General features: G+C 49.3%; 1 protein-coding gene across 3 annotated transcripts in view; it reads right to left on the bottom strand.

Annotated features, from left to right (window-relative positions):
- Window positions 1-15,054, bottom strand: part of VWC2 (von Willebrand factor C domain containing 2) — a 1,827,208-nt gene that overhangs the window by 500,994 nt on the left and 1,311,160 nt on the right. The gene's annotated exons all lie outside the window — the stretch shown is intronic.

Genomic DNA, 15,054 nt, shown 5'->3' with positions numbered 1-15,054 from the left:
GTGGCAGGGGTACACAGAAAGCATTAGTGTGTTCAGCGGAGGACAATTGGAAGGAGGTACCGCAGACAGACTTCCTAGGCCTAAAATAATAAAATAGGCTATATGCAGCTTCCATTATGTGGCAGGGGTACACAGGCAGCATTGGTGTGGTAAGCGGAGGACAATTGGAAGGAGGGACCGATGACAGACTTCCTAGGCCTAAAATAATAAAATAGGCTATATGCACCTTCCAATATGTGGCAGGGGTACACAGGCAGCATTGGTGTGTTCAGCGGAGGACATTTGGAAGGAAGGACCGCAGACAGACTTCCTAGGCCTAAAATAATAAAATAGGCTATATGCAGCTTCCATTATGTGGCAGGGGTACACAGGCAGCATTGGTGTGTTCAGCGGAGGACAATTGGAAGGAGGGACAGCAGACAGACTTCCTAGGCCCAAAATAATAAAATAGGCTCTATGCAGCTTAAATTTGGCTACAGGGGTACACAGGCAGCATTGGTGTGGTCAGCAGAGGACAATTGGAAGGAGGGACCGCAGACAGACTTCCTAGGCCCAAAATAATAAAATAGGCTCTATGCAGCTTAAATTTGGCTACAGGGGTACACAGGCAGCATTGGTGTGGTCAGCAGAGGACAATTGGAAGGAGGGACCGCAGACAGACTTCCTAGGCCTAAAATAATAAAAAAGGCTATATGCAGCTTCCATTATGTGGCAGGGGTACACAGGCAGCATTGGTGTGTTCATCTGAGGACAATTGGAAGGAGGTACCGCAGACAGACTTCCTAGGCATAAAATAATAAAATAGGCTATATGCAGCTTCCATTATGTGGCAGGGGTACACAGGCAGCATTGGTGTGGTCAGCGGAGGACAATTGAAAGGAGGGACCGCAGACAGACTTCTTAGGCCCAAAATAATAAAAAAGGCTCTATGCAGCTTAAATTTGGCTACAGGGGTACACAGGCAGCATTGGTGTGGTCAGCGGAGGACAATTGGAAGGAGGGACCGCAGACAGACTTCCTAGGCCTAAAATAATAAAATAGGCTATATGCAGCTTCCATTATGTGGCAGGGGTACACAGAAAGCATTAGTGTGTTCAGCGGAGGACAATTGGAAGGAGGTACCGCAGACAGACTTCCTAGGCCTAAAATAATAAAATAGGCTATATGCAGCTTCCATTATGTGGCAGGGGTACAGAGGCAGCATTGGTGTGGTAAGCAGAGGACAATTGGAAGGAGGGACCGATGACAGACTTCCTAGGCCTAAAATAATAAAATAGGCTATATGCACCTTCCAATATGTGGCAGGGGTACACAGGCAGCATTGGTGTGTTCAGCGGAGGACATTTGGAAGGAAGGACCGCAGACAGACTTCCTAGGCCTAAAATAATAAAATAGGCTATATGCAGCTTCCATTATGTGGCAGGGGTACACAGGCAGCATTGGTGTGTTCAGCGGAGGACAATTGGAAGGAGGGTCCGCAGACAGACTTCCTAGGCCTAAAATAATAAAATAGGCTATATGCAGCTTCCATTATGTGGCAGAAGTACACAGGCAGCATTGGTGTGGTAAGCGGAGGACAATTGGTAGGAGGGACCGCATACAGACTTCCTAGGCCTAAAATAATAAAATAGGCTATATGCAGCTTCCATTATGTGGCAGGGGTACACAGAAAGCATTGGTGTGTTCAGCGGAGGACAATTGGAAGGAGGTACCGCAGACAGACTTCCTAGGCCTAAAATAATAAAAAAGGCTATATGCAACTTCCATTATGTGGCAGGGGTACACAGGCAGAATTGGTGTGGTAAGCGGAGGACAATTGGAAGGAGGGACCGCAGACAGACTTCCTAGGCCTAAAATAATAAAATAGGCTATATGCAGCTTCCATTATGTGGCAGGGGTACACAGGCAGCATTGGTGTTGTAAGCGCAGGACAATTGGTAGGAGGGACCGCAAACAGACTTCCTAGGCCTAAAATAATAAAATAGGCTATATGCAGCTTCCATTATGTGGCAGGGGTACACAGAAAGCATTGGTGTGTTCAGCGGAGGACAATTGGAAGGAGGTACCGCAGACAGACTTCCTAGGAATAAAATAAAAAAAAAGGGTATATGCAGCTTCCATTATGTGGCAGGGGTACACAGGCAGAATTGGTGTGGTAAGCGGAGGACAATTGGAAGGAGGGACCGCAGACAGACTTCCTAGGCCTAAAATAATAAAATAGGCTATATGCAGCTTCCATTATGTGGCAGGGGTACACAGGCAGCATTGGTGTGGTCAGCGGAGGACAATTGAAAGGAGGTACCGCAGACAGACTTCCTAGGCCTAAAATAATAAAATAGGCTATATGCAGCTTCTATTATGTGACAGGGGTACACAGGCAGCATTGGTGCGGTCAGCGGAGGACAATTGGAAGGAGGGACAGCAGACAGACGTCCTGGGCTCAAAATAATAAAATAGGCTCTATGCAGCTTAAATTTGGCTACAGGGGTACACAGGCAGCATTGGTGTGGTCAGCGGAGGACAATTGGAAGGAGGGACCGCAGACAGACTTCCTAGGCCTAAAATAATAAAATAGGCTATATGCAGCTTCCATTATGTGGCAGGGGTACACAGGCAGCATTGGTGTGTTCAGCGGAGGACAATTGGAAGGAGGTACCGCAGACAGACTTCCTAGGCCTAAAATAATAAAATAGGCTATATGCAGCTTCCATTATGTGGCAGGGGTACACAGGCAGCATTGGTGTGGTAAGCGAAGGACATTTGGAAGGAGGGACCGCAGACAGACTTCCTAGGCCCAAAATAATAAAATAGGCACTATGCAGCTTCCATTATGTGGCAGGGGTACACAGAAAGCATTGGTGTGGTAAGCGGAGGACAATTGGTAGGAGGGACCGCAGACAGACTTCCTAGGCCTAAAATAATAAAATAGGCTATATGCAGCTTCCATTATGTGGCAGTGGTACACAGGCAGCATTGGTGTGGTAAGCGGAGGACAATTGGTAGGAGGGACCGCAGACAGACTTCCTAGGCCTAAAATAATAAAATAGGCTATATGCAGCTTCCATTATGTGGCAGGGGTACACAGAAAGCATTGGTGTGTTCAGCGGAGGACAATTGGAAGGAGGGACCGCAGACAGACTTCCTAGGCCTAAAATAATAAAATAGGCTATATGCAGCTTCCATTATGTGGCAGGGGTACACAGGCAGCATTGGTGTGGTAAGCGAAGGACATTTGGAAGGAGGGACCGCAGACAGACTTCCTAGGCCCAAAATAATAAAATAGGCACTATGCAGCTTCCATTATGTGGCAGGGGTACACAGAAAGCATTGGTGTGGTAAGCGGAGGACAATTGGTAGGAGGGACCGCAGACAGACTTCCTAGGCCTAAAATAATAAAATAGGCTATATGCAGCTTCCATTATGTGGCAGTGGTACACAGGCAGCATTGGTGTGGTAAGCGGAGGACAATTGGTAGGAGGGACCGCAGACAGACTTCCTAGGCCTAAAATAATAAAATAGGCTATATGCAGCTTCCATTATGTGGCAGGGGTACACAGAAAGCATTGGTGTGTTCAGCGGAGGACAATTGGAAGGAGGTACCGCAGACAGACTTCCTAGGCCTAAAATAATAAAATAGGCTATATGCAGCTTCCATTATGTGACAGGGGTACACAGGCAGCATTGGTGTGGTCAGCGGAGGACAATTGAAAGGAGGGACCGCAGACAGACTTCCTAGGCCTAAAATAATAAAATAGGCTCTATGCAGCTTAAATTTGGCTACAGGGGTACACAGGCAGCATTGGTGTGGTCAGCGGAGGACAACTGGAAGGAGGGACCGCAGAAAGACTTCCTAGGCCCAAAATAATAAAATAGGCTCTATGCAGCTTAAATTTGGCTACAGGGGTACACAGGCAGCATTGGTGTGGTCAGCGGAGGACAATTGGAAGGAGGGACCGCAGACAAACTTCCTAGGCCTAAAATAATAAAATAGGATATATGCAGCTTCCATTATGTGGCAGGGGTACACAGGCAGCATTGGTGTGGTAAGCGGAGGACAATTGGTAGGAGGGACCGCAGACAGACTTCCTAGGCCTAAAATAATAAAATAGGCTATATGCAGCTTCCATTATGTGGCAGGGGTACACAGAAAGCATTGGTGTGTTCAGCGGAGGACAATTGGAAGGAGGTACCGCAGACAGACTTCCTAGGCCTAAAATAAAAAAATAGGCTATATGCAGCTTCCATTATGTGGCAGGGGTACACAGGCAGAATTGGTGTGGTAAGCGGAGGACAATTGGAAGGAGGGACCGCAGACAGACTTCCTAGGCCTAAAATAATAAAATAGGCTATATGCAGCTTCCATTATGTGGCAGGGGTACACAGGCAGCATTGGTGTGGTCAGCGGAGGACAATTGGAAGGAGGTACCGCAGACAGACTTCCTAGGCCTAAAATAATAAAATAGGCTATATGCAGCTTCCATTATGTGGCAGGGGTACACAGGCAGCATTGGTGTGTTCAGCGGAGGACAATTGGAAGGAGGGACAGCAGACAGACTTCCTAGGCCCAAAATAATAAAATAGGCTCTATGCAGCTTAAATTTGGCTACAGGGGTACACAGGCAGCATTGGTGTGGTCAGCAGAGGACAATTGGAAGGAGGGACCGCAGACAGACTTCCTAGTCCCAAAATAATAAAATAGGCTCTATGCAGCTTAAATTTGGCTACAGGGGTACACAGGCAGCATTGGTGTGGTCAGCAGAGGACAATTGGAAGGAGGGACCGCAGACAGACTTCCTAGGCCTAAAATAATAAAAAAGGCTATATGCAGCTTCCATTATGTGGCAGGGGTACACAGGCAGCATTGGTGTGTTCATCTGAGGACAATTGGAAGGAGGTACCGCAGACAGACTTCCTAGGCATAAAATAATAAAATAGGCTATATGCAGCTTCCATTATGTGGCAGGGGTACACAGGCAGCATTGGTGTGGTCAGCGGAGGACAATTGAAAGGAGGGACCGCAGACAGACTTCTTAGGCCCAAAATAATAAAAAAGGCTCTATGCAGCTTAAATTTGGCTACAGGTGTACACAGGCAGCATTGGTGTGGTCAGCGGAGGACAATTGGAAGGAGGGACCGCAGACAGACTTCCTAGGCCTAAAATAATAAAATAGGCTATATGCAGCTTCCATTATGTGGCAGGGGTACACAGAAAGCATTAGTGTGTTCAGCGGAGGACAATTGGAAGGAGGTACCGCAGACAGACTTCCTAGGCCTAAAATAATAAAATAGGCTATATGCAGCTTCCATTATGTGGCAGGGGTACACAGGCAGCATTGGTGTGGTAAGCGGAGGACAATTGGAAGGAGGGACCGATGACAGACTTCCTAGGCCTAAAATAATAAAATAGGCTATATGCACCTTCCAATATGTGGCAGGGGTACACAGGCAGCATTGGTGTGTTCAGCGGAGGACATTTGGAAGGAAGGACCGCAGACAGACTTCCTAGGCCTAAAATAATAAAATAGGCTATATGCAGCTTCCATTATGTGGCAGGGGTACACAGGCAGCATTGGTGTGTTCAGCGGAGGACAATTGGAAGGAGGGACAGCAGACAGACTTCCTAGGCCCAAAATAATAAAATAGGCTCTATGCAGCTTAAATTTGGCTACAGGGGTACACAGGCAGCATTGGTGTGGTCAGCAGAGGACAATTGGAAGGAGGGACCGCAGACAGACTTCCTAGGCCCAAAATAATAAAATAGGCTCTATGCAGCTTAAATTTGGCTACAGGGGTACACAGGCAGCATTGGTGTGGTCAGCAGAGGACAATTGGAAGGAGGGACCGCAGACAGACTTCCTAGGCCTAAAATAATAAAAAAGGCTATATGCAGCTTCCATTATGTGGCAGGGGTACACAGGCAGCATTGGTGTGTTCATCTGAGGACAATTGGAAGGAGGTACCGCAGACAGACTTCCTAGGCATAAAATAATAAAATAGGCTATATGCAGCTTCCATTATGTGGCAGGGGTACACAGGCAGCATTGGTGTGGTCAGCGGAGGACAATTGAAAGGAGGGACCGCAGACAGACTTCTTAGGCCCAAAATAATAAAAAAGGCTCTATGCAGCTTAAATTTGGCTACAGGGGTACACAGGCAGCATTGGTGTGGTCAGCGGAGGATAATTGGAAGGAGGGACCGCAGACAGACTTCCTAGGCCTAAAATAATAAAATAGGCTATATGCAGCTTCCATTATGTGGCAGGGGTACACAGAAAGCATTAGTGTGTTCAGCGGAGGACAATTGGAAGGAGGTACCGCAGACAGACTTCCTAGGCCTAAAATAATAAAATAGGCTATATGCAGCTTCCATTATGTGGCAGGGGTACAGAGGCAGCATTGGTGTGGTAAGCAGAGGACAATTGGAAGGAGGGACCGATGACAGACTTCCTAGGCCTAAAATAATAAAATAGGCTATATGCACCTTCCAATATGTGGCAGGGGTACACAGGCAGCATTGGTGTGTTCAGCGGAGGACATTTGGAAGGAAGGACCGCAGACAGACTTCCTAGGCCTAAAATAATAAAATAGGCTATATGCAGCTTCCATTATGTGGCAGGGGTACACAGGCAGCATTGGTGTGTTCAGCGGAGGACAATTGGAAGGAGGGTCCGCAGACAGACTTCCTAGGCCTAAAATAATAAAATAGGCTATATGCAGCTTCCATTATGTGGCAGAAGTACACAGGCAGCATTGGTGTGGTAAGCGGAGGACAATTGGAAGGAGGGACCGCAGACAGACTTCCTAGGCACAAAATAATAAAATAGGCTCTGTGCAGCTTAAATTTGGCTACAGGGGTACACAGGCAGCATTGTTGTGGTCAGCGGAGTACAATTGGAAGGAGCTACCGCAGACAGACTTCCTAGGCCTAAAATAATAAAATAGGCTATATGCAGCTTCCATTATGTGGCAGGGGTACACAGGCAGCAATGGTGTGGTCAGCGGAGGACAATTGGAAGGAGGGACCGCAGACAGACTTCCTAGGCCTAAAATAATAAAATAGGCTATATGTAGCTTCCATTATGTGGCAGGGGTACACAGGCAGCATTGGTGTGGTAAGCGGAGGACAATTGGTAGGAGGGACCGCAGACAGACTTCCTGGTCCTAAAATAATAAAATAGGCTATATGCAGCTTCCATTATGTGGCAGGGGTACACAGGCAGCATTGGTGTGGTAAGCGGAGGACAATTGGTAGGAGGGACCGCAGACAGACTTCCTAGGCCTAAAATAATAAAATAGGCTATATGCAGCTTCCATTATGTGGCAGGGGTACACAGAAAGCATTGGTGTGTTCAGCGGAGGACAATTGGAAGGAGGTACCGCAGACAGACTTCCTAGGCCTAAAATAATAAAATAGGCTATATGCAGCTTCCATTATGTGGCAGGGGTACACAGGCAGAATTGGTGTGGTAAGCGGAGGACAATTGGAAGGAGGGACCGCAGACAGACTTCCTAGGCCTAAAATAATAAAATAGGCTATATGCAGCTTCCATTATGTGGCAGGGGTACACAGGCAGCATTGGTGTGGTCAGCAGAGGACAATTGGAAGGAGGTACCGCAGACAGACTTCCTAGGCCTAAAATAATAAAATAGGCTATATGCAGCTTCCATTATGTGGCAGGGGTACACAGGCAGCATTGGTGTGTTCAGCGGAGGACAATTGGAAGGAGGGACAGCAGACAGACATCCTAGGCCCAAAATAATAAAGTAGGCTCTATGCAGCTTAAATTTGGCTACAGGGGTACACAGGCAGCATTGGTGTGGTCAGCAGAGGACAATTGGAAGGACGTACCGCAGACAGACTTCCTAGGCCTAAAATAATAAAATAGGCTATATGCACCTTCCAATATGTGGCAGGGGTACACAGGCAGCATTGGTGTGTTCAGCGGAGGACATTTGGAAGGAGGGACCGCAGACAGACTTCCTAGGCCTAAAATAATAAAATAGGCTATATGCAGCTTCCATTATGTGGCAGGGGTACACAGGCAGCATTGGTGTGTTCAGCGGAGGACAATTGGAAGGAGGGTCCGCAGACAGACTTCCTAGGCCTAAAATAATAAAATAGGCTATATGCAGCTTCCATTATGTGGCAGAAGTACACAGGCAGCATTGGTGTGGTAAGCGGAGGACAATTGGAAGGAGGGACCGCAGACAGACTTCCTAGGCACAAAATAATAAAATAGGCTCTGTGCAGCTTAAATTTGGCTACAGGGGTACACAGGCAGCATTGTTGTGGTCAGCGGAGTACAATTGGAAGGAGCTACCGCAGACAGACTTCCTAGGCCTAAAATAATAAAATAGGCTATATGCAGCTTCCATTATGTGGCAGGGGTACACAGGCAGCAATGGTGTGGTCAGCGGAGGACAATTGGAAGGAGGGACCGCAGACAGACTTCCTAGGCCTAAAATAATAAAATAGGCTATATGTAGCTTCCATTATGTGGCAGGGGTACACAGGCAGCATTGGTGTGGTAAGCGGAGGACAATTGGTAGGAGGGACCGCAGACAGACTTCCTAGTCCTAAAATAATAAAATAGGCTATATGCAGCTTCCATTATGTGGCAGGGGTACACAGGCAGCATTGGTGTGGTAAGCGGAGGACAATTGGAAGGAGGGACCGCAGACAGACTTCCTAGGCCTAAAATAATAAAATAGGCTATATGCAGCTTCCATTATGTGGCAGGGGTACACAGGCAGCATTGGTGTGGTCAGCGGAGGACAATTGGAAGGAGGTACCGCAGACAGACTTCCTAGGCCTAAAATAATAAAATAGGCTATATGCAGCTTCTATTATGTGACAGGGGTACACAGGCAGCATTGGTGCGGTCAGCGGAGGACAATTGGAAGGAGGGAAAGCAGACAGACTTCCTAGGCCTAAAATAATAAAATAGGCTATATGCAGCTTAAATTTGGCTACAGGGGTACACAGGCAGCATTGGTGTGGTCAGCGGAGGACAATTGGAAGGAGGGACCGCAGACAGACTTCCTAGGCCTAAAATAATAAAATAAGCTATATGCAGCTTCCATTATGTGGCAGGGGTACACAGGCAGCATTGGTGTGTTCAGCGGAGGACAATTGGAAGGAGGGACAGCAGACAGACTTCCTGGGCTCAAAATAATAAAATAGGCTCTATGCAGCTTAAATTTGGCTACAGGGGTACACAGGCAGCATTGGTGTGGTCAGCGGAGGACAATTGGAAGGAGGGACCGCAGACAGACTTCCTAGGCCTAAAATAATAAAATAGGCTATATGCAGCTTCCATTATGTGGCAGGGGTACACAGGCAGCATTTGCGGCGCGCCCCCACACCGCCGCAGGGCCGAGGGGTACCCGGAGCCGGGCCTCTAGTTCTCAGTCTCGGGGTTGTCACGGTGGCTAGACCCGGTCCGTGGCCCTGTCCGTCAGTGGGGGACGTCCGGTGTAATAGGTGGTAGTAATGGTAGCGATGTAGCGGTGCGGTTGTGGGGTGTAAGTCGCGGTAAATAACGAGGACACCAGGTTGCAGTCTCTTTACCTCTTTACTGGAGATCTCTGAGTCCTCAGTCCAGAACACGGTTCACCAGGCTACGCAAGTCCGGCCGGTCCAATGGCACCTCCAGAGTTCTCCTCTCAGGTGGAAATCTGTGCCTTCCTTCTAGCGCTATGTGTTGTAGTCCTTCCCTGCTGTGCTCACGGAAAGTAACCCCACAACGGTTGTGTCTGTTTCTTAAGTTCCCTCACAACTCGATTTGATGTTCCTCTGTAATCCACCCCTTCCCTATATTCAGGTTGGAATGGCACCCGTTTGTCAGGTAGGCCTGGAGTTCTTCCGGGACCCTAGAGTCGCCCCTCTCCCGCAATTGCCCCCCAAGACTTCATAGGTGATATGTGGTAGACAGCCCGCCTGAGACCGACTGTCCTGCCGCTGTTTGGAGTATGGCTTGAAGCTGTATTCTAATCCACTCCCTCGGCGTTCCGGCCACCGGTATTGCGCCTCAGCAGGGTGCTGCCTCTTTCAACAAAACCCCTGCTGGTATTCTCCTTCTGCTTGATCTCGTTTCTCACTCAGCACAATCTATCTCGCTTCTAGTCCTTTCTTGAGTCCCGCCGCTTCCAGGAGCCTGCGCGGACCCGTTACGTTCTTTCAATGCCAAGCCTCTGCCAGGATCCCACCCCTGGCAGAGACCCTACAGTCTCTCCCTTCACAACACCCCCTGCCACAGGGTGTTGCTCCGTTCAATCCCGTCAGCGTTCTGTCTAACTTCCTGCCTGACCCCCAGTTTACCCACTATGGTGGGGAGTGGCCTAATGAATAGCACCCTTAGCTCCCCCCGGAGGCCCAGCTGTGAAACATATTGGTGTCTGTGATACCTGATTGGAGGAACTCCTTCGGTGCCATCGAACGTACCATGGCTCCCCTTAGCGGCGAAGCCACAGCACTGCAACGACCAGGACTCTGGGGCGCTGCACTCCCCCCTGGTTAAACACAGTACTCCGGGACTGGGAAGAAAAACAACAATACGGATTAGCAAAAAGACATACAATTTTGTTGAGTGCAAAACGATAAGTATACTTGAACAGGCTTCCCTTTATGGGAGGTGAGGACACTTTTAACGTTACAAACATGGTCAACATTATAAATTACAGGCTATGCATAACTCCTGTTACCCAACCGGGTATTCTACTTAGTGCAAATTCTGGAACAATAAATTAACATTGCCTTTAAGAAACATACACTCTTAGTTTACCAAAGGCCTTCCTATAATCACATTACAGGGTAAGGTAACTTCACATTCTCCTACTTTGAACCTGCAGGACCGCCTGTCCCTATGGCACCAGACCTACTGCCTCTCCTTTCTTTTACAGGACCGCCCCGTTCAGCCAGGGCCTACTGCCTTTCGCTACTATACATAGTATAGACATAACATTCCTTTCGTTTAAAGAACTCTGAGCCCGCTCTACTCGGCTCCTTTAAGGACTCACTCTCTAACCCCTACGGGTTCGCCTTCTGTCCTTAGTAACAAAGTAACTTTCTATGGGGACGCAGGGTTGACCTTCTATCCTCACCTTCATCATTACTTCCTTACTTTCAGCTATGCAGATCTCTATCTCTACCCCTACGGGCTCTCTGCATCTTTTCTTTCTGCAAAACATTATTTGGATTTCACATTTCAACAAATTCAACACATATAACTTAGCATGTAAAACAGTTACATTTCTTTTTCAAGCTTCATTATCACATTACTGTTCTGCAACAGTATCTTTCTCAAGTTCAATTTCACACATCCCCTTTAAGAGGGGACCAAGTCTTTCTGAGGTAGCTCGTCTTCTCAGCCTACCAGCCCACGCAAAGGTTCCGGTATGGTATCTTCGCAAAGTGTCTTTAACTAGAACCGGTAGGAAAGGTATCTTCACAAAGTGTCTTTGGCTCAAACCAATAGGGCAAATATCTTCGCAAAGTGTCTTTGGCTAAAACCAGTAGGGAGCACCTTTAAGAAGGTGCAAACTATTTACAAAAGAAAGTTCGAATCATGCACAGTCCATGATTTCTGCAGTTTGTGTAACTTTAAAACTTGTATAAACTTCAGGAAAAGGAAAACAACCAAAGGGGATCCCGGGTCAACAGAGGGATCCATTAACCCTGGGCGGGTTTAGCAGCAACAGGAACAGTTAAAACAATAAAGTAGCAACTATTTACATTTTCATAGTATCGAGGTTTATTCTTCTTCTGGTGGCTTGGGTTCTGGGGCCCCGGTCACTGCAGCACGGACACCAGCGGCAAGCTCCGCAGGGACCACCTGGTCGCCTGCTGTCTGAATTTGAAGCCTAACTCTGTCGGCAAGTTCAGGAGCTGCTACAAAGCGTACAGTAGAAACAGTAACAAGGTCTGGCAGCCCTGGATTGACCACAGTTGGGGCCACAGGTGCCATTCTCTCAGACTCGTATCGCTGAACTTTCCGGGCACGCCATCCTTGTGTGTTCCAGTGACGGGTATACGTCACCTGATCCCCCTCCCGGAGGGGTTCACCTTCTCGATCACAGCAGGGAGTCTCCACATCGTAGCCGGCAACGAAGATGCCAGTAGGTAGACCCGACTCCCAAATGGAACCCCACCCCTTCTTTGGGTGGAATGCCGCCACCGTCCCTTGCCTGACAGCATCCGTCCCATCATAGATCATTTTTTTGCCCTGCAGTTCCCGTTTTTCAACTTCAGTGCGCTGCCCCCAATGCTGGAGCACGCATTGTTTGTATTGGTCCCAGGTAAGTATCGCAATAGTGAGACCTTCCATTGGAATCCCATCCTGCTCGACCCAGGGAACATCCCATCGGAACATCACCCCTCCTGGGTCCATTTCTATGGGCTCTCCCCACCTGGTTGGCAATGGTGGTAACAACTTCCCCAACGCGCCGGGGGTGAGAACCGCCCGGTCGATTGTAAACGCGGGGTTACTGTTGTGGGGAGGATCGGTCGGGAGAGCAGAACCGTCCAGGGGAGTAGGGGCGCCGCCCATACCTGCGCCTGATGTGGTTCCACCGGCGTCGCTCTGGTCCGTTAACGAGGACGCTGGAGTCTGCTGCAGCCCGGACCGGGGCTCCTCCAATGGGATGCTCGGACTCCGCTCCGCTTGCTGTGGTTCCTCCTCCTCTAACTCCGAGGTCGGGATTGGTGGACGTAGCTTCGCTGTCGGATCCGCAGGCTTCCGGTCCATCTCCGGTGAAGAAAGGCAGGCCTGAACCGCTTCTTCCTCGCTCAGGCACTCGCCGTTCATCATCGCCACCTGATAGTCGCTGGCAGTGCATGCACCTAACTCCGCCATTTCTCTGAGGTCGGGCTTCTCCGTCTCCAGCCTCTCGCCGTTGCATATCAAGGGGTGTTTCTCTTCTGCTTTGGGGCAGGTCATTCCTCTGCAGCCAGAAGTGCAGGGGGCGGTAGCCATTTCTCGCGCCACACTGGGAGTCTCCGCCCATAACACGCCCTCCTTCCCCTTGGGTGTAGCAATGGCGGCGCCTTTTGGCGGGAACTTTTGGCGGCTAATGGCGCAGCACAGTCTTACAATAAAGTACAGTCCAAGCACAACAAATCACAGTCTCTAGGCACACATGACCTGATTCTTCAGGCTTAAGTAGATCCTGTTCGTGATGCCAAGTCTGCGGCGCGCCCCCACACCGCCGCAGGGCCGAGGGGTACCCGGAGCCGGGCCTCTAGTTCTCAGTCTCGGGGTTGTCACGGTGGCTAGACCCGGTCCGTGGCCCTGTCCGTCAGTGGGGGACGTCCGGTGTAATAGGTGGTAGTAATGGTAGCGATGTAGCGGTGCGGTTGTGGGGTGTAAGTCGCGGTAAATAACGAGGACACCAGGTTGCAGTCTCTTTACCTCTTTACTGGAGATCTCTGAGTCCTCAGTCCAGAACACGGTTCACCAGGCTACGCAAGTCCGGCCGGTCCAATGGCACCTCCAGAGTTCTCCTCTCAGGTGGAAATCTGTGCCTTCCTTCTAGCGCTATGTGTTGTAGTCCTTCCCTGCTGTGCTCACGGAAAGTAACCCCACAACGGTTGTGTCTGTTTCTTAAGTTCCCTCACAACTCGATTTGATGTTCCTCTGTAATCCACCCCTTCCCTATATTCAGGTTGGAATGGCACCCGTTTGTCAGGTAGGCCTGGAGTTCTTCCGGGACCCTAGAGTCGCCCCTCTCCCGCAATTGCCCCCCAAGACTTCATAGGTGATATGTGGTAGACAGCCCGCCTGAGACCGACTGTCCTGCCGCTGTTTGGAGTATGGCTTGAAGCTGTATTCTAATCCACTCCCTCAGCGTTCCGGCCACCGGTATTGCGCCTCAGCAGGGTGCTGCCTCTTTCAACAAAACCCCTGCTGGTATTCTCCTTCTGCTTGATCTCGTTTCTCACTCAGCACAATCTATCTCGCTTCTAGTCCTTTCTTGAGTCCCGCCGCTTCCAGGAGCCTGCGCGGACCCGTTACGTTCTTTCAATGCCAAGCCTCTGCCAGGATCCCACCCCTGGCAGAGACCCTACAGTCTCTCCCTTCACAACACCCCCTGCCACAGGGTGTTGCTCCGTTCAATCCCGTCAGCGTTCTGTCTAACTTCCTGCCTGACCCCCAGTTTACCCACTATGGTGGGGAGTGGCCTAATGAATAGCACCCTTAGCTCCCCCCGGAGGCCCAGCTGTGAAACATATTGGTGTCTGTGATACCTGATTGGAGGAACTCCTTCGGTGCCATCGAACGTACCATGGCTCCCCTTAGCGGCGAAGCCACAGCACTGCAACGACCAGGACTCTGGGGCGCTGCACATTGGTGTGTTCAGCGGAGGACAATTGGAAGGAGGTACCGCAGACAGACTTCCTAGGCCTAAAATAATAAAATAGGCTATATGCAGCTTCCATTATGTGGCAGTGGTACACAGGCAGCATTGGTGTGGTAAGCGGAGGACAATTGGTAGGAGGGACCGCAGACAGACTTCCTAGGCCTAAAATAATAAAATAGGCTATATGCAGCTTCCATTATGTGGCAGGGGTACACAGAAAGCATTGGTGTGTTCAGCGGAGGACAATTGGAAGGAGGTACCGCAGACAGACTTCCTAGGCCTAAAATAATAAAATAGGCTATATGCAGCTTCCATTATGTGGCAGGGGTACACAGGCAGCATTGGTGTGGTCAGCGGAGGACAATTTAAAGGAGGGACCGCAGACAGACTTCCTAGGCCTAAAATAATAAAATAGGCTCTATGCAGCTTAAATTTGGCTACAGGGGTACACAGGCAGCATTGGTGTGGTCAGCGGAGGACAACTGGAAGGAGGGACCGCAGAAAGACTTCCTAGGCCCAAAATAATAAAATAGGCTCTATGCAGCTTAAATTTGGCTACAGGGGTACACAGGCAGCATTGGTGTGGTCAGCGGAGGACAATTGGAAGGAGGGACCGCAGACAAACTTCCTAGGCCTAAAATAATAAAATAGGATATATGCAGCTTCCATTATGTGGCAGGGGTACACAGGCAGCATT

The sequence above is a fragment of the Ranitomeya variabilis genome, chromosome 6 (genome assembly GCF_051348905.1).
Source record: "Ranitomeya variabilis isolate aRanVar5 chromosome 6, aRanVar5.hap1, whole genome shotgun sequence".
NCBI lineage: Eukaryota > Metazoa > Chordata > Amphibia > Anura > Dendrobatidae > Ranitomeya > Ranitomeya variabilis.
Note: the sequence above shows the minus strand (reverse complement) of the source record. Positions and strands in the feature narration are given on the sequence as shown.